This window comes from Pleurodeles waltl, chromosome 7 (genome assembly GCF_031143425.1).
Source record: "Pleurodeles waltl isolate 20211129_DDA chromosome 7, aPleWal1.hap1.20221129, whole genome shotgun sequence".
NCBI classification, from domain to species: domain Eukaryota; kingdom Metazoa; phylum Chordata; class Amphibia; order Caudata; family Salamandridae; genus Pleurodeles; species Pleurodeles waltl.
In genome coordinates this window covers 1,252,880,490-1,252,898,888 of record NC_090446.1, presented here as the reverse complement: position 1 = coordinate 1,252,898,888, position 18,399 = coordinate 1,252,880,490, and the positions used below count along the sequence as shown (strand labels likewise).

The 18,399-nt window shown below is 44.5% G+C and overlaps 1 protein-coding gene across 1 annotated transcript in view; it reads left to right on the top strand.

The window, feature by feature from the left end:
- Positions 1–10,262: 10,262 nt before the first annotated feature.
- Positions 10,263–18,399, top strand: part of LOC138246138 (myosin-4-like) — a 167,083-nt gene continuing 158,946 nt past the window's right edge. Inside the window, exon 1 of the mRNA XM_069200409.1 lies at positions 10,263–10,294. The gene's annotated coding sequence lies outside the window, so the exon portion shown is untranslated. The remainder of the gene's footprint in view (positions 10,295–18,399) is intronic.

The following is an 18,399-nucleotide window of genomic DNA, read 5'->3' as shown; positions in this document are numbered from 1 at the left end:
GCAGGCTGTGAATATGAAAGCAGATCTCTTGTGGAACGTTTCATAAAATAAATGTCTTACAGTTTAAAATGTATTATGGCTGTACCCTGTGACTGCAGCAGTGAAGGCTCTGTGGCTGAGTGACTGTTTTGGTTCTGGATTCTGCCTGGAGGGACAGAGGTTGATAGCATGTTAGCAGCAGGTAGTGCCCTTCTTGAATGATGTGTCTGAATGGATGGCAGTTTTGTTTCTTGTGTGAGCCATGTTCTCTAAATTATAGAAAGGCTGACAGGGGATCCGGTGTGCTTGTAATGGGTGCAGGAAGCTACCAAGTTAATTTGACACCTCACAGTCTGCGAGTTTTAAAAAGTGCAGTGGTTTCCACTTCAAATGCTTTTGTTTAGTACCATCTTTGGCGGGGCAGGAGCAGATGCAGAACGTTTCTCAGTTCAAGTTTAATAACTCTCACTTTATGAATACTTCATAATGGAGAGATGGAATATGACACACTAAGGTGAAATGCTTCTGTTAGAATGTAATAGGGTGTCTTCAATATTCCAAAAAGTGTATTTCATTAACACGCAGAAGCATTTACCTTAATGTAGTGCGGGCGCCAAAGCAAATGAAGTGTGTCCCATGTAGAGTAAATAAATAACGTGGAAGTTTATTTCTTCAAAAAGAATACAGGAACAAATAAGGACCACGGCCACACTGCCATCCAGATGAGAGGTTCTCAGTAACTGCCTCTCACCTGGTAACAAAAGACAACATTCTTAAAATAGAATTGGAATGGGATTGCATCATGACATAAGAATCCCACGATGCAACCTCATTCCACTACAGATTATAGAAATACAAACATACTAGAACACTTCACAAACCTGTACACTACATCATCTCCCTCCTTTAAACAAATTAACTAAGATCATAATGTAACAGTTTTATGGGCAATTTGGAAACTCTTTCTGTAGCAGCAGAATCCTGTGGAAATAGAAAAGAAGAATTATCAACATTTACATCATTGTTAGCAAAACTGTTCTCTAACGCTTCAGATGATTCTGAACCAAACACACTAGAAAACCTAGCTGAATCAGGAACTAGATGCTTTTCATCATTTCTTTGATTCTCTGCTTCCAAGATGATGGAATCGTCCTTTGGTATTGTACACATTTTGTTATAAATATCCCTTTGTGCATCAGAAATGTGTACTAACCTACTTTTATTCCACCAACCCTTACCAGTCAGAAGGACTGCACTGTTGGAAACACACTCAATTCTCAATGGAGAAGAGAACTGAGACATCCTTTTACTAACTCTGTAAGGTTTTTTGATAAGTACCCATTGTTCCACATTAAAACGTCTCTCATTCACGTGTTAATGAGAATCAAAATATTGTTTTTGTTGAGCCTGTTTAATCTGCACCCTTTCCTGAACCGACGGTTGAACAAGCTCAAGGCATTTATGTATACGATCTAACCAATTGGGAAAAACCTTTGACACACATTTCCTCCCCTTCAGCAACTCGAAAGGAGACACACCTGTTGTGGAATGAGGAGTAGAGTGATAAGCAATAATTTTGTTTCTCAGAAAGCTCATCACTTCTATACCAGAAGAAAGAGCAGACTGAATGCCTTCTTTGAGAAAACGATTTACTCTCTTTACTAAACCATTTGCAGAAAGGATATATAAGGCTACTTGAAGATGTTTAATGTCATGTTTAGCGAGAAAAGATCTAATTTCACTGGAAATAAAATGATTACCATTATCTGTTACTATTTATTTAGGAACTCACTCCTTGGAAAAAACATTTTCAAGAAAATGAATAACAGATTTAGTATTTGCTGACTCTACAAAGGAATAGTAAATCCATTTTGAAAAGTAGTCAACAAGTACAATCAGAAACCTTTTACTAGATGAAAGTAGACCAAATGGACCCATGAAGTCCAACGCCACTTTCTTCCAGGGTTGATCCGGCAATGAAACAGGATGAAGAGGCTTCTCGACTGTCTTCCAGTGTTTGTCGGAAACTATGCACAGTGGACACAAATTAACAGATGAAGTAACTTGGCTGTTAATGCCAGGCCACCAATAGTGTTCTGTGATTTTCTTGCAAGTAGCAGTAATACCTAAATGACCCTCATGCGCTAAGGTAATTAATTTTCCCCTTTAATCTAGTAGGAGGAATAAAGCACCCACCTCTAGTGCAAATGCCATTCTCACAAGACAGCTCTTCTGAAATTTGAGCATACAGACTCATAACATTTTCAAGATTACGAATAGGTGGCCACCTTTTTGTGTGAATGTCAAAACTTTCAGTAAAATATAATCTTGAGACGTGGCTTCCAGCCACTCTCTTTCAGATACAGCACCGTGGAGCTCTGACACTGCATCCATGGTATCAACAAAACATTAATTTTCTTCACTGACATCATAACTGACAGGCAGTGATAAACTTGAAAGACAATCTGCACTAAAATTCTTTCCATCTTGTATGTAATGAACGGTGAAATCATATTATTGCATCTTAGAAAGTAAGCGTACAAGGCGAGCAGATGCCTTGCCTAAACCATCACCCTGGAGTAAATACACTAGAGGTTTATGATCTGTGCATAGCTCAAAAGAATTGCCCCATAAGTATGTCTTAAATTTCTGAACCACCCAGACACAGGCTGGAGCTTCCCTTTCAATTGTGCTGTAATTCTTCTCAGACTCTGTGAAGCTTTTTAATGCAAAAGCAGTAGTGGTTTTCTTGCCATTAACTTTCTGATCCAATACAGCTTCCTGACCCTTCATGTTGGCATCCTCAATAACAATTTTTAAATCTCTAAATAAAATATCCATTACTCGCTGAAAGACACTCGCTGCTGAGGTGAGCCCAAAAGGTAACCTCAGATACTTGTACGCTCCAAAAGGTGTAATAAAAGTAGTAAGTTCTTGTGACTCAGCACTCAAGGTTATTTGATGATAGGCAGCATGTAAATCAATAACAGAAAAATATTTTGATTATCCTATATTGGCTAACAATTCATGTATCCGAGGTAGAGAATTACAATCTACAAGAATGTTATTATTAAGTGACCTAAGGTCTACACATAAACAAAGCTCTCCTGACTTTTCTTGGCTAGAACGATGGGAGAGACTCATTCAGAAGACTCAGTGGGAGTTATGATTCCTTCTTGTTCCAAAATTTCTAGTAGTGTTTTCAAATCGTTCGGAACACTGATAGGCACTGGTCTCACTTTGTGAGAAATTGGCTTGGCATTAGGTTTCAGCTTGATTTTGTGTTCAAAACCTAAAACTGTTCCAATCTCAGATTTGAAAACACCTGGGAATTTAGAAATCATAGAAGGTAGAACATCAGCATGTGTTTCAACAGATAACACAGGTATCTCTCCCAATACAATAGGATCAACTTGTCCGGTTTTTAGATGAATTCCCAACTTGGCCAAATCCATCCAACCTACAATGTTTCTCCCACTGACAACCACATAAATTTTAGTCCAAGGACTTCTACCAAGTATTTGCAAGCATGAATAAAAATAGCCAAGCAATTCAATCTCTTTGTCACCAAAGGCTTTGGGATTAATTTCTGCCATGACTGATAGAGATTTGCCATCAATCAGTGCTTGACAAATAGGTCCCTTAATACTAATATGTGACTGATCATTATCAACAATAAAAATTACATTAGTAAATCTGTCTGCACAATTTTGAATTTGAGTATCGTAGCTATTAGTAGTGTCTTGAGGAGATCCAACTTCAACATTATGGCCCTCATTATGAAATTGGTGGTAAATCCCACTTACCGCTGCAGCGGTCATCCGTTCACCATATTATGACACACACACACACCAATCCATCACTTTTCAGCCACATACACATTTCCGCCACACCAAAGGTCAGTGATAAACTGCCAGTGTCAAAACCCACACCGTTACGCCAACAGAATAACGCCCACCACATTATGACCCACGAATCAGCACGGCGGACATTCTATGGTGGTAAAACATTGACGGTACATACTGCAGCGCTCAAAATACACACACAGACAAAACAACACCACATTGGTCAATTTAAATAACACACACCTGACACCTATATACACACCACACCCACACCACTATAAAACACACACCCACATTACCCACAGCCCTTTACGATTACAAACCACTGGCACGAGACAGACACTACGACCACAGACAAGACCAGAGCCACACAACACCATCACCTATACACCACCCACGCACCCCACATGACACATCCCAACACATCCCAACACATCACCCTACACACCCTCACGCACACAACTCACACAACACCCAAGGCACCACAAAGACACCCCTGATTCTCAGAGGAGGAGCTAAGGGTCATGGTGGAGGAAATCATCAGGGTAGAGCCACAGCTATTTGGAGCACAGGTGCAGCAGATAGCCATTGCTAGGAAGATGGCGCTAGGGCGGAGGATCGTGGACAGGGTCAATGCTGTGGGACAGCACCCCAGAACCAGGGATGACATCAGAAAGAGGTAGAACAACCCACGGGGAAAGGTATGTTCCATTGCAGCAAGACACCAACTCACTGTACAGAGGACTGACAGTGGACCACCACCTCTTCCCCCACAACTAACAACATGGGAGGACCAAGTCTAGGCAATCATGCATGCGGAGGGCCTGGCAGGAGTAGAAGGAGGACTGGACTCTGGTCAGTCAACTCTCTATTACTGTCACCCCCCTACCTGCATGCCATCACATACCGCCACCTCCCACACACCCCACCATCACATATCACTCATCCCAATGCCAAGCCCTGCATGCCATACCAATGCACGGACACCACTCACAGCCCTGAATGGACACCTATCACTAAAGCATGCAAACTAGAGAGAACTATGCATCTCACCATACACCAATGTACACAAGTGAAAGCTGCCAGGGCAAATACAACCAAAGAGGGCAACCCACTGATGCACAATATGTCACACACAGAAACAATAACACTGCATTTACATCCCCACAGGTATCCCAGCCAATGTCAGAGGCGGAGAGGTGCTAGCCCTAACAGAAGAGGCCCACAGTGATGACAAAAACTATGGTCACCTGGATCTGGTTGACCAACCTGGCCCATCAGGGACCTCCGGACAGTCAGTTAACCAGGTACAGTCACACACCACCACAGAGCCTCCCACATCTAGAAACACCACCACAGCACCCACCCAGCGTATCCATACCTCTGTCCCCAGGACAAGTCAATCAGCAGTGTGTCCACCTCGACAGGGACCCCAGGGCACATCTCGCCCCCAAGACAATCATAGACCTGGGGTCAGTGGCAGTGGGCACATGGTTCAGGGGACATAGGCACAGGACAACAGGGACACTGGAAGGACTGCTGAGCGCCAGGGGGAGGACAGGCCCAGGGAACTGACTCTCCAGGAGGCACTCACCGAGATCCCTGGAGCATACCAACATTCCCAGGACACGCTGGGCCAGATCCTAGCCAACGTGCAGGAGAACAGGCGGCTGCGGGAGGGACAGTACCAGGGGATCAGGGAGGACTTGCAGGCCATTAATAACACCCTGGTCTCCATAGCAGGGGTGCTGGCAGACATGACCAAAATTATGAGGGAGGCAGTCTTACAAAGTGGGCCCCTGCCACTAACCAGACATCTGAACTGCCTCCCACCTCCGCTGCTGCTAGTGATCAGGAGGCCCCACCACAGAACCAACAGGCCACCAGCACCCCTCCCCCTGCAGAAGGAGAACCACCATGCAAATGTTCCCTGCAATCTAGGCAGAAGCCAGAGACTGTTAACAATACCCCCGCCAGGAAATGAGACTCTCCTGATTGTCACCCTTGTATCCCACTCTGTCACCCTGTCCACCTTTAACTGCCATTGCTCCCCTTCCTATGTCCCCATGGACAATGCACCTGTGCTACAAATAGACTGGAACAATAGCCTGGACTTTCCTCCATCATCACCTCATCCCAATGCACTTGCCCCTCTCCTTCTTAGCACTTCAAATAATACCCTTTGAATAAATACAAGTTTGGAGTATGTCAAATGATTTAAGTATGTATTACTTTAACCAGGTTCAAACATTGCAATTCAACTGTACAGTAATGTTAACATAAGAAAGACCTGTAGTTGGCTGCAGTGATCACACCAGGAGAGATAGTGGGGCACCAACCTCTGCAAAATGAATTGCCAAAGGGTACAGTGAGTGGACATAAAAGCGGGAAATACCAGCATGCCAGTGACAAAGGTAAACCAAGAAATTACAATGAAATATGAAGTACCACTGTCTTACCTGTGTGTCAATGAAAGTACTGCCGAATCACTGCTGTTCTGTTGTCCTCATCCTTATCCTCTGCCTCCTCATCCTCACTGTCCACAGGGTCCACTGCTGCCACACGGCCATCTCCAGCCTCCTACTTCTGCAGAAAAGGCACATGGCGTCTCAAGGCAAGGTTGTGCAACATGCAGCATGCCATTATTATCTGGCAGACCTTCTTGAGTGAGTAGCACAGGGATCCACCTGTTAGATGGAGGCACCGAAACCTGGCCTTCAGGAGGCCAAAGGTACGTTCGATAATCCTTCTTGTTCGCCCATGTGCCTCATTGTAACATTCTTCTGTCCTTGTCCTAGGATTCCTCACAGGGGTCAGTAGCTGTGATAGGTTTGGGTAACCAGAGTCACCTGCAAATATCGAGGGACAACATTTAGCCACACACTATCCCATATGGCCCACACCATACCCATACACCAACATATACTGGGTGGGTGCCAGGGCTCACCTATTAGCCACATCCTGTGCCTCTGTAGTTGGGCCATCACATTTGGGATGCTGCTATTCCTCAGGATAAAGGCATCATGCACCGACCCAGGATACTTAGCATTGACATGGGAGATGTACTGATCCGCCAAGCACACCATCTGGACATTCATGGAGTGAAAACTCTTTCGATTTCTGAACACCTGTTCATTTTGCCGGGGGAGGGTGGACTGGGGGGACAAATGCAATATGTGTACCATGAATTGCCTCAATGATGTTGGGGATATGTCCCATTGCATAGAAGTCAGCTTTCACTGTGGCCAAATCCTCCACCTTGAGGAAAACAATGTAGCTGCACATGTGTTTAATCAGTGCAGACAACACTCTGGTAAGCACTATTGAGAACATTGGCTGTGACATTCCTGCTCCCAAGGCCACTGTCACTCAGAAAGAACCTGTTGCCAAGAAATGGAGCACAGATAGGACTTGCACAAGAGGAGGGATCCCAGTGGGGTGACGGATAGTAGATATAAGGTCAGGCTCCAATTGGGAACACAGCTCTGTGATTGTGGCCCTGTCAAGTATATAGGTGAAGATAATGTGCCTGTCCACCATTGTTGCCAAGTCCACCAGGGGTCTCTACACAGGGGTATGTCTCCATCTCCTATTCATCCGTAGCGGTTGCAGTCTAAGGGACAAAAGAAAGAGGAACCGGTCACAAAATGTACATTGTAGCCACAACTGTACAATGCATGATGTTAATTGTTAATGTATAAGTAGCATTTGTCCTTTATGGCCAATTTTGAACTGTGACGCAGTTATTATCCAGCGGCTGCCCCCCTCCCTGAAATGGTGTCCGCCTGTCCTGTGTGGAGGGGCAGGTGGAAGTGAGGTAATTCCGCTGACGTTGTGTGCCGTTGCAGGAGGTGGTCGGGAACCGCTGTGCAACTCCTCATTGGTTAACATTGGGCCCTATGGGGTACAGTGGCCAATGGGGTCTACACCAGCGGTGACTGTATGCTCCGCGTGGACATGACCGCCATTTTCTATCTGATCACTCCCTTGCTACCTGACCTCCACCTGGAGAGGACCAACACTGCATGTACAGGTGTGACCTGTGTCTGGAACCTACCATGGCTCGTGTGACTGGGAAAAGGGCCCCGCCTTCACCTCAGTGGAGCTGGAGCGACTGGTGGATGGGATCCTACCCCAGTACGGACTGCTGTATGGGCCTCCAGACCAACAGGTGAGTACACTGTGAGCAAGATGCATGGGGCATGAATGCATGGAGTGGTGTGTGTGAAGGCCTCGTGAAGGGAGGTTGGTGGATGTTCCCTGGGAGGCGAACCCTAACCCCCACCCCGCCCTAAACCCTAAAACCTTCCCTGCCCTAAAAACCACCCTGCCCCCACCCTAAACCATAAAAACTACCCTGTCCTAAAAACTACCCCACCTTGTCCTAAAAACTACCAGACCCACCCACCCACTCTAAACCCTAAAACCTTCCCTGCCCTGTCCTAAAAACTACCCTGCCTCCTCTCTAAACCCTAAAAGCTAAACTGCCCTGTCCTCAAACCTACCCCACCATGTCCTACAAACTACCCCGACCCCCTACCCTGAACCCTAAAACATACCCCACCCTGTCCTAAAAACTACCTCGACCCCCCTGTCCCCGCCCTAAACCCTAAAACCTACCCTGCTCTAAAAACTACCCCGCCCTAAACCCTAAAACCTAACCTGTCTTAAAAACTCCCCCACCCTGTCCTGAAAACTACCCGACCCCTCCACCCCTGCCCTAAACCCTAAAATACCCTGCTATTAAAACTACCCTGACCCCACGGTAGACCCTAAAAGCTACCTTGTCTGTCCTAAAAACTACCCTGCCCTGTCCTAAAAAACTAGCCCAACCTCTCTCCCTTTGCCTGTTTCAGGCACATGCATGGTTCGGGGCAAGCATGGTAATGCTTGCGTGCTTTCGGCCTACGTGGATCCGGCTGCGTTGTAAAGGGCGTTTCCCTCCTCTCTTCATACGTGTTTCCAAGAATGAACTCTAACTCCTCCTGTTCCAGTGCCATTTCTAAATGGATCTGCTCAGGTGATGCCTCGCCAAGTCACCTCCCTGAACAATGGGTGCCTGTGGGTTTCCTCCTTGTCTTGATGTGCCACTGAATTCTCTTGCTGCATCGATATATCCCTCCGTTTATAACCAAGTTAATATCCCTGCATGCCCCCCTGTTACTCTTGTTATTTTCTAGCTCTTAGTGCTCTCCCTTTTTTGTACCTTGATCCTGATAATTGTGAAGTGCTATACCCAGTTGGGTCTGATTCGCGCTATACAAATACATATTTTTCACACATTATTGATGACGTGCACCTAAAATGGTTTTGTTCCGAAGTTTTCTGACTTTCACTGTAAAGTTTAGATGACCAGACGTTAAAATCCCAGCACCTCTTTAAGAATCACCTTAATGGCAGATGTATTAAACGCTTTTACTTTTTAGGACTGCAAACACTTTTTTACAGTGAACTAAAGCCATTTGAGGAGGCTGTAAATTAGGAGATTACCGACTGCTAAAATGGCTTTGCGACCCTGTACTGAATTGCTATTTAGAAGGGACCCCTTCCAAATAGTAATTCAATATGACATGTGCCAGCATTTTGTGACCACAATCCGGTCGCAAAACATAACAAAATTACCGAATCTCAGAATGGGATGGTAAAACACGGAGGGAAGGTGTCCCATGGCGACTCATTCACCTTTGTGATTGTAAAAACTTTGTTGGAAAGTTGGCAGTGGTCCTCGAGACTATTGACAACTCTCAAACGAAGGTTTTGTAAAAAAAACAAAAAAAAAAACTTCTATTTGAATACTCCGAGGATGTAATCTAGGGAAGCAGATCAATAATTCAGGTTGAATATAAGAATGATTTCAATGGGACACGTGACTTTGCTGACACTATGCTCCAACATAAAATGACCCTTTGACCTACGTTTCTCCTGTTATACCTATGACATTCTCCTCCTGGATGAACTCCTCCCTTTCCACCAGTTCCCCACTAATGAAATTTTTCACCGTATGCTTCATCGTGTCACTGTATACCTTAGTTAAATAAAACTATGCGAAGCACACTGATACCCATATGGATCAAGTCTGAGCTATAAACAGCAAATATATAGCTAAGATTTCGCGCGACGTTAACTGGCATTGAATAATATCAAAGGCATTTATTTATTGTAGGGCGGACAGAATAAATCTTTCATCTGAGTAGAACCAGTGGCCCACGAAAGACCCCCAAAATGAAAAGCACTTGGTACTAAGTATTCTACAGCCTCATGGAGCCTGACAGTTAGTTCAGCGGAACAGATTGATGCTCAGCAGGTTAACGGGGGTGGGGGACCTTATCTCGACCCTCGGGAGAACAGTTGAGGAGAGGCCCTGAGCTGTCCAAATATAGAGCGCGCCTCGTGTGTGGCTCAGCCCATTGTCTATAAATGCAGGCTGGGCAGCGCCTGGGCACAGGGGACCGACAGGCCGCGCTACAGAGGTATGTGCCTTGCCTTCAGCTAGGAATGCTCTACCCTTACTCTGTAAAGTATCTTTACGGAGGCAATATCCAAGAGACGCTCCATCATTAAGAGTGTAATGATAAAATGGGACTTCTTCCTTCCACTTGCTATGTGTGAAAGTATAACTTTAATTGGCCACTTTGAGAATTCGTGTAGTTTTTAAGTGTTCCCTAGAGTTAGCGTCTAAAATGTGATTTTTTGAAGTCTTCATTACAATTAGAATGCCTGAAGATATATATTTTTTATTCCTTCACTGGACTTAGAATGTTTGAGGCCAAGTATTTTGTTTAATTCATTACGTCTGTTAATAAGTGTAAATGTATACTTCTCAGTCATACAATGCGGTTGATATTTATGAAGTTATTTGTTTTTTATGTTTTGCTAGTTAGTAGTGTGAATATATATATATATATATATAAATATATATATATATATATATATATATATATATATATATATGTTTTAGTACTATAATTACTGCCTACGAATGACTTTCTTATACGGTTAGATGTCAGTGATTTCAGACCGACAACTTCATAAAATTGAATCATTCATACGATTTCAAACTATAGACCATTGAGGCATCAAGAGCTGCTGTTAGGTCTGCTTTTGAGGAACGAACCTGGGCAGAGGGGCTATTTTGTGTCTGCCAAACTAGGATTATGGGTTCGTTGCGGCAAGTGTTGACAGCCCTTTAATTACGGCAGACAGATGATCTAGATGTCTTTTGGGTTACAAATGTGTCACAGATCACACCGAGAGGCAGAAGCTGAGCCAGACTTGAATCAGACCGCCCACGCTCAAACACGGCTCCACACTGGTCCCCATAGGATATTTTCTAATGATAATCCCATATAATACTAATAAAACTCTACTTGTGTTGGTAGATTGATGGGCAGACAGGCAGATAGAAGAATGACGTGTACTGCTAGTGACTCTCCACAAACAAACTGACGTTACTAAATCAGAAGAATATGCAGTCTTTAGTTTTCCCCTGAGAAGAAGCATAAAAATAAACATGGAAGGTTGCATTGAAACGTACCATTGTAGTCCCTCCTTTTTTCGGGGCGGTGTGGTTGTTACCCGGGTATGACTTGGTGCATTTGAAAATGAAATAGGGCCAGTGTATTCGGTCCACTGTTGAAAGCTTGTGTCTTTAGGGCAGGTATAAATGCCCTATCATTTTAACACGATAAAATCAGCTGTTCTGTTTATCAGACAACCTCATATTGAGTTGAAAGATAAAGCAGCCTGCAACTGTGATTTCGCTATGGAAGGGAAAAGTATTGCACGGTATGTACAAAATCATCGATTTTGATTTAATAAATACATCCGATAAGATGAACTATTCCAAAAACATCGACTAAAAACGTCAGTGTAGAATATGCCCCATGCAGACGGCTGTAAATTGTGAGAGGAGTTTGAAGCTGCTGTTCGTGTTACCCCATTGGTCGAGGGAGGTGAGTGTGACCTGGTGCTGCAGCACCCGCCTTTCGGCTTTGGCTGCACATCTTTGAATCCGTGCCTGGAAGAAATGACTGCCACCCACGTCCACCCGGGAAGGAAACTAAACTGCTGGGAAGGGCATTATGTCCCAACTGGGAAGATGATTTTATTCCAGTGGGGCAGGTTAGTATACTCCAGCTAAGTTAGTTTACTCCAGCTGGGAAGGTTAGTATACTGGAGCAGGGAAAGTGTCCCTATCCCACTGGGAAGGTGATTATATTCCAATAGGAAAGGTTGGTATACAGTTGGGATGGTATCCGTATCCCACTGGGAAGGTGATTGTATTCCAATGAGGAAGGTTGGTATACTCCAGCTGGGGAGGTACTGGTATCCCAATTGGAAGGTGATTATATATCAATTGGGAAGGTTAGTATATCCCAGCTGTGAAGGTACCCGGATCTCTCTTGGAAGGTGATTATATTCCAATGGGAAGGTTAGTGTAGTCGAAATGAGAAGGTGATTATACTCCAGCTGGGAAGGTTACGATACGTCTACTGGGAATGTAACAGTAACTTCTGTCAGGAGGACAACATTTATCAAATAGCAAGGCGAATATGCTCCAGCTAGGAAGGTAACGTTATCCCATCTGGAAAAGTAACTATAACTTCTGTTTGAAAGAGCATCATATTCCAACTGACAAGCAAAGATACTTAAACTGGAAAGGTATATGTATCCCGAAAGGAAATGGACTGTATAACACCTAGGAAGGTAACTATCCCATCTGGGAAAGTGAATATACTTCAACTGGGAAGGTTAGTATACTCCAGCTGGGAAGGTAAGAGTACATACTCCTACTTGGGGAGGGCATCAATTCTCAGCAGGGAGGGTGTTGATACGTCAGCTGGGATGGTAACTAGATGCCAGCTAGGAAAGTCATTATGCTCTAACTTGGAAGGTAACTGCACCAACTTGAAAATAATTTTGCTCCAACTGGGAAGTCAATCGAACCCTAAGAACGAGATGATACTCCAAGTGGGAAGTTAATTATTTGCCACCTGATAAGGCAACTGTACCCAAACTGACTCTGTGTCAACTATGAAGCATTTGGGGTTAGTAACTGGAGAGTAACCGTACCCCAGTTGGAAAGTTTACGTCAACTGGAAAGCAATTGTATCCCAGCTGAAATGGGATGGTAATTGCACCCGATATAAGCGGGAAGGATGAGTGTACTCAGCTGGGGAGACGAGTGCACTATAACTGGCATCGAGACCCTGCCTTGACCAATAAGCCTACGGCGCGCCAACTAGAAAGCTATTTGTAGTATGTGAAATATATTTTGATCTGGTGGATCTGATCTCTCGTCCAAAATCTCTACCACCTGCTGAAGACATACCGAGATTACACTGGGATATGTGTCGTCTGATGTCAAATTATTAAAGTGTCTAGCACACCCCACTGACTGCACCTCTCCTCTTTAACGGGCGTCCCTCCGCGAAGAACTCTGGCAGAGAAGTGCGCACAAAAATTTGGAGGCATTTGTCATTTTCTCCCGAAATGTGGGCAAAATGTGCATGATCCGTTTAGGGAGCGGTGTAACGGCGTTAATCCTCACAATCCCTGCCCTCCTTAGTGTAAACCAAACACGTTCTAACTAGTCAACACGTGGATTCGTGTTAGTGACGTTTTGTACCTCGTAAACAGGTGGGACTGTGTGTGTGTAAAGTAGCCAGCTGGATTGCATTGTGTGAGTGTAACACGGTGACGTCATGAGAGTGCCGCCAGATGGTTCGTGGGTGCTCACACACAGAGATTGCTTGCAATGAGGGAAATACGTCAGCTGGGCTAGCAGGTGTCGCTCCAGCTCTCCCCGGGTTGAATAAATATTATTCCTAGAGTATTTTAGACTTCACACTCTAGTGACTTGCACGCCCTTCCTATCGTCACGCTACTCATCTATCGCAGTGGGTGGAATAGCCACTGGACCATAGTGCAAGGAAGGAAATTGACCCACTGACCGCTCTTAGAAAAGTGAAACCCAGCAATACTCGGGGTTTAGTGAGCCCGTCAGGCCTCTGGGCCCCAGTGGCACTGCACCTCCTGCGCAGCTGAGCCCATGAGCTGCCGTGCTGTATACGGCTCTCAACTTCCGCCGGAAGCTACCTTAGTGAATGCCCAAGACTGAAAGAACACCTTAATACATACATTTGAAGCAGTGCTTAATTTGTGCTTGTTGTTTCCTGTGCTGAGCACCGGCACTTATTTTTGAGGGCCGGGGCTGCTTCCTCTGCCTCAAGCATTTGCCACGAGCATATGGGAAAAACGGAGGAAGGGAACAACGAAAAAGCGTCACAAAGGGAGAAAGTAGAAAGCTGCACGAATGTGCTGACAGGTTGGGGAGTGGCTGTAAATGGAGTGAAGAGGCCCGAGATGGCTTCCGGATTACCCTGCCTCAGTATTCCGTGTTCACACATTTAATTGCAGCAGCCGCATCTTTAAGAGGAGGGCTTTGGGCACCAGCACCTTTTTATTTACAAATTAAGCACTGATTTGAAGTATTCAACTATTGCCTCAACAAACACACTTTGTGGTCGTGTAAAATATTTAAAATTTAACTTCCTATCTGTAAAATGTAAATCTCTTTTACTGACCCGGAGAAAATTACTGTTTGATAGAAAAACAGCCATATCCCTGTTTATAACCTCAGTCGCAGCCAGGTTTCATGGACAGGTCGCCGTTGCCGCTCCTGCTTGTATTCTTTGGTGCCTCCTCAGGGGGCATGGTATGGGCACACGTAAGCAGATGTGGACTCTTATTAGAGCAACAATCAGGGAAGGGGCTGAGCAGGGTGCCATTGGGCTGCCATGCCACTCATAGTGACTCGACTTCAGTGGAGGTTGGTGGCAAATTACAAAGGAGGGGCAAAAAACACATACGCCAAACACTACACAACACATAAAAGACTAATATAATTACACATATACAACAATATAACACATATGCCAAACACTACAGAACACATAAAAGACTAATATAATTACACATGCACACCAATATAAATATATAAAAACAATAACTTACCTCACTGATGTTCTGCAGCACGTTCCCATTGGAGCACGTCCTCCAAGCGGGAAGCCCACAGCCAACTACCTCATCCAATGAAGACGCTGTTTTCATGGTGTTCAGCAGCTGGAGTGTGCCAGCTCCACGCCCCAAAACGCACAGTAAGCCTGTGCCTCCTCTCCATGCCAGCTGTCGAAGACAGCTGGCTTGGAGAGGTTTAAATTGCGTATGTCGGTTTGGCCGTATCAGGTAGCCGGCCAAATCAACATGCAGATTTCAAACTGAAGTGGCCACTCCTCACTGCTGCCAATCATTGGCAGCAGTGATGCACTGGCCCCGTCCTGCCCTCGCACTCGGTTTGCTGGCAGAAAGTGGCAAAAATAAGATGGTAATAAAATAGGTTTATTACCATTTTATTTTTGATGCTTTCTGCACAGCAGTGTCGGGGGAGGGTGATGCTCCTCCACTCCCACGGAGGAACCACCGCTGCTCGCCTTACCCTAATTAGCTTCTAACCATAGTGGGATTTTAACAAGGTTGTGTTGATTTGAGAATCCTCGAGACTCAAAAGGTCAGAAGGAGAGACAATTTCAGCACAAGAGACACGGAGGGCATCGGCTGGGAAGAAGCTGCTTGGAAGCCATTTCCTGTGGCCCATTTTCAGGTTTATATAGTGCAAACTCGACCCAAAGGTATTGGGGTACATTACATATTACATGAGCACCAGTTACATTACACAACATCGCATTTTTAAAAAATATATAAGCAGGGAGAAGTTAAGTGATTGGCCCAGAATCACAGGATGATGAACCAAAGCTGAGACACAAACCTGGTTCCCCAGTTCCAAAGTTGGCAACTCTGGCCCCAACTCCTTATCCTCTCTGAGCCCTATCTGGCCCACAGTATGAAGGGCATTTCCTGGCTCTCCCACTGCCCCTGCTCTACAAACATTCATGGGTGCAGCAGCCTGCATAACCTTGATGGCAGTCAAACCAGCAAGATCTGTCCACATTGCCAGGCCCAGCGTTATGCATGGTAGCAGGGCCACACACTCAGTACATCAACATGGGGGCACTGCCAGGCTAAGGCTTCCCACATTTATCCCTCTCAATATTGATCCTCTTGTGTCCCTTCCCATGCCTTTGAGAACAAGGTGTCCCCACCTCGGCCAAATTGCACAGACACATTCTGCAGGTTTATTCTGCATATATGGATCTTGTACTGCTGACAGCAGAAAGGAACTGGGGACAGCTGTTGTTCTGCAATTTGCCAGCGCCACTTTTAACCCTCTCAAAGGATAACCAACTTTCACTCCTTCAGCCTTTTATGATCTGTAAGAGAAATACTTGGTGATGGGGCATCTCTCATGGATGTGGCTCTTACTTGTGCAGCTGGTGCAGTGGTACCATGGTTAAGGCCTCTTCCCATGGGCTGTAGCTATGGTCCAAAGGGAACCTCCTTCCCAGGGCCTTGCAGCACTGGCCCATGAGTGCAGGACCCAGGAGAAGAGGCCCTCTGACAGTCATAGCTTTCAATAGTGTAACAATTGCAGTAGCTCTGTGGCCATTTAGGGTTATGGGCTCAATAAGTTAAACTATGGAGGCATTTTACTCTCCACTCAGTTGAAGGGGAGGAAAAATTTACCTTGCTTGCACCAGAGCCCATTGCACAATTGACTAGGTCTGGGCAAAATTTAAATTACGCCAGCATAAATTCACATGAATACATGGTACACTTGTTGAGCGAGATTCCTAAAATTACGCCATTACGCCACTTCACGTAATAACGTACCATTCACAATAAAAATTAATTGTGAACTTGCTATTCTCAGCAATAATTTACTGCAAATGTATAGGAACAAAAGAATGCAAGTGGCTGTTGTTCACTGTGCTTTTGCTTTTTGCATTTTTTAAGCAAAAAATGTGTCATCAAAAACTGACTCGAAGATGCATTTCACTCTAAAACATAGCATGAAATTATAGAGTTGCGTTTCACTTAATTTTGTGTAATTTTGTCAAAATTGTTCACAATTACTTGAACAGAAAGTCTAGCCCATGTTTTATTATTTTTTGTGTACTATGGTCAAGGGGCCAAACTCATGAAAATCAGTCATGATTATGCTCAGGTAGGAACAGTCCAGGCATGCCATGCCATTTAGACTCCCATTGGGAACACAGAGAACCCAGACTGGTTTCAGCCTTATCAGGCCTCCTCAGAGATGTACAGATTGCATCCTATGGCCCAGTGACCCATGGAGCCTACATCTAAGCATCTCTGTAGTATTCAGTGTGGTTCATTGAGAAGAAGGAAAAGGTAGAGGTATAATGCTTGAATTAAATTAAGCCCTTGTAATGGCTGTAGTAAACATTCCAAGCTATCAATGCTTTGACTAGTTTGTTCCAGAGAGGGACCAACCATGTGCAAATCACCCCTGCTTCTCCTGCAGAAAACTTAAAAAAAAAAATACCAGCTTTTGTCCCTTTATCACACTTACCTTTTGGTTTAGACATGAAAATACTAGCCACGCCAGTTAAATGCTTGTCAGGTGGCAACCACAGAGGCCTGCACTTTCTCCCCTGGGCCTTGCAGTCAAACGTCAGCACTGTGAAGCCCAAGGAAATGGGCTGGCTAGTCAGCAAACCTTGCACCATCATTTAATTGCATTTGGACATGTGGTTTCCTGGTATGCTATATGATTGGGCCAAAATTATCACATGCAGGTGAAAGCAGATATAGCTTAACATTGTGAATTGAAACGTCATCATGCTAATTTACAAAGGGAAATTTAGTCTAGAACTGCCTAGGTGGTATCAGAACATTTAAAGGCTGTGAAAGGCATTGATAAATGTTTTGCAGCCATAGCTCAAGACATATGCCATTAATTCCCTTTAGCCTACATATCGTATTCTGTAGTTTCTGGTATTTTACAGTGATCAGCATGATTCCGTTATTAGAAGTAATGCTGTTCTGAGATAGCACATTTAAGACCTTTCTTGCATAAAAAACGTCTTCGCCCCATACTTTATCTTGCATATGTATCAGAAAAACCATATTGGAATTATATTCCACACTGGCTTCTCTTAAGGGCATTCTTCATGCTGCAGCATATCTCAGTAGGACCTAGAGAAATATGACCGCATCACACCACCTTGATGGGATACCATAGACTCCCTTTGAGAGCACACACCTCCTTCAAAACCAGATGTTTCACTTACAAAACCATCATAACTGCACTCCTGACTACTTGGATGACAATCTCATCATCCCCAGTGGTTCTCTCCAAATCCACAGTAAGGTCACCTTCAGACAAAAGATGACAGGTGCAAAAGATAAACAAAATAATCAAGGCAAAAGGCTTTTCCAGTCTATACACCAATGAATATGTAACAATGTTCCCTTACCTATCCAGGCAGCCCCAACCCAGCTAAAATGTAGGAGAAGCTAACACACACTTCTTTAAAGAACATGGGGAGATGTGGCCTAAAGAGAGAGCTGTGGCCTAACAGCCAGAGCTGCCAACTTTGAAGCTGGGGAACAAAGTTGGAGTCTCAGCATTGGCTCAATATCCTGTGATTCT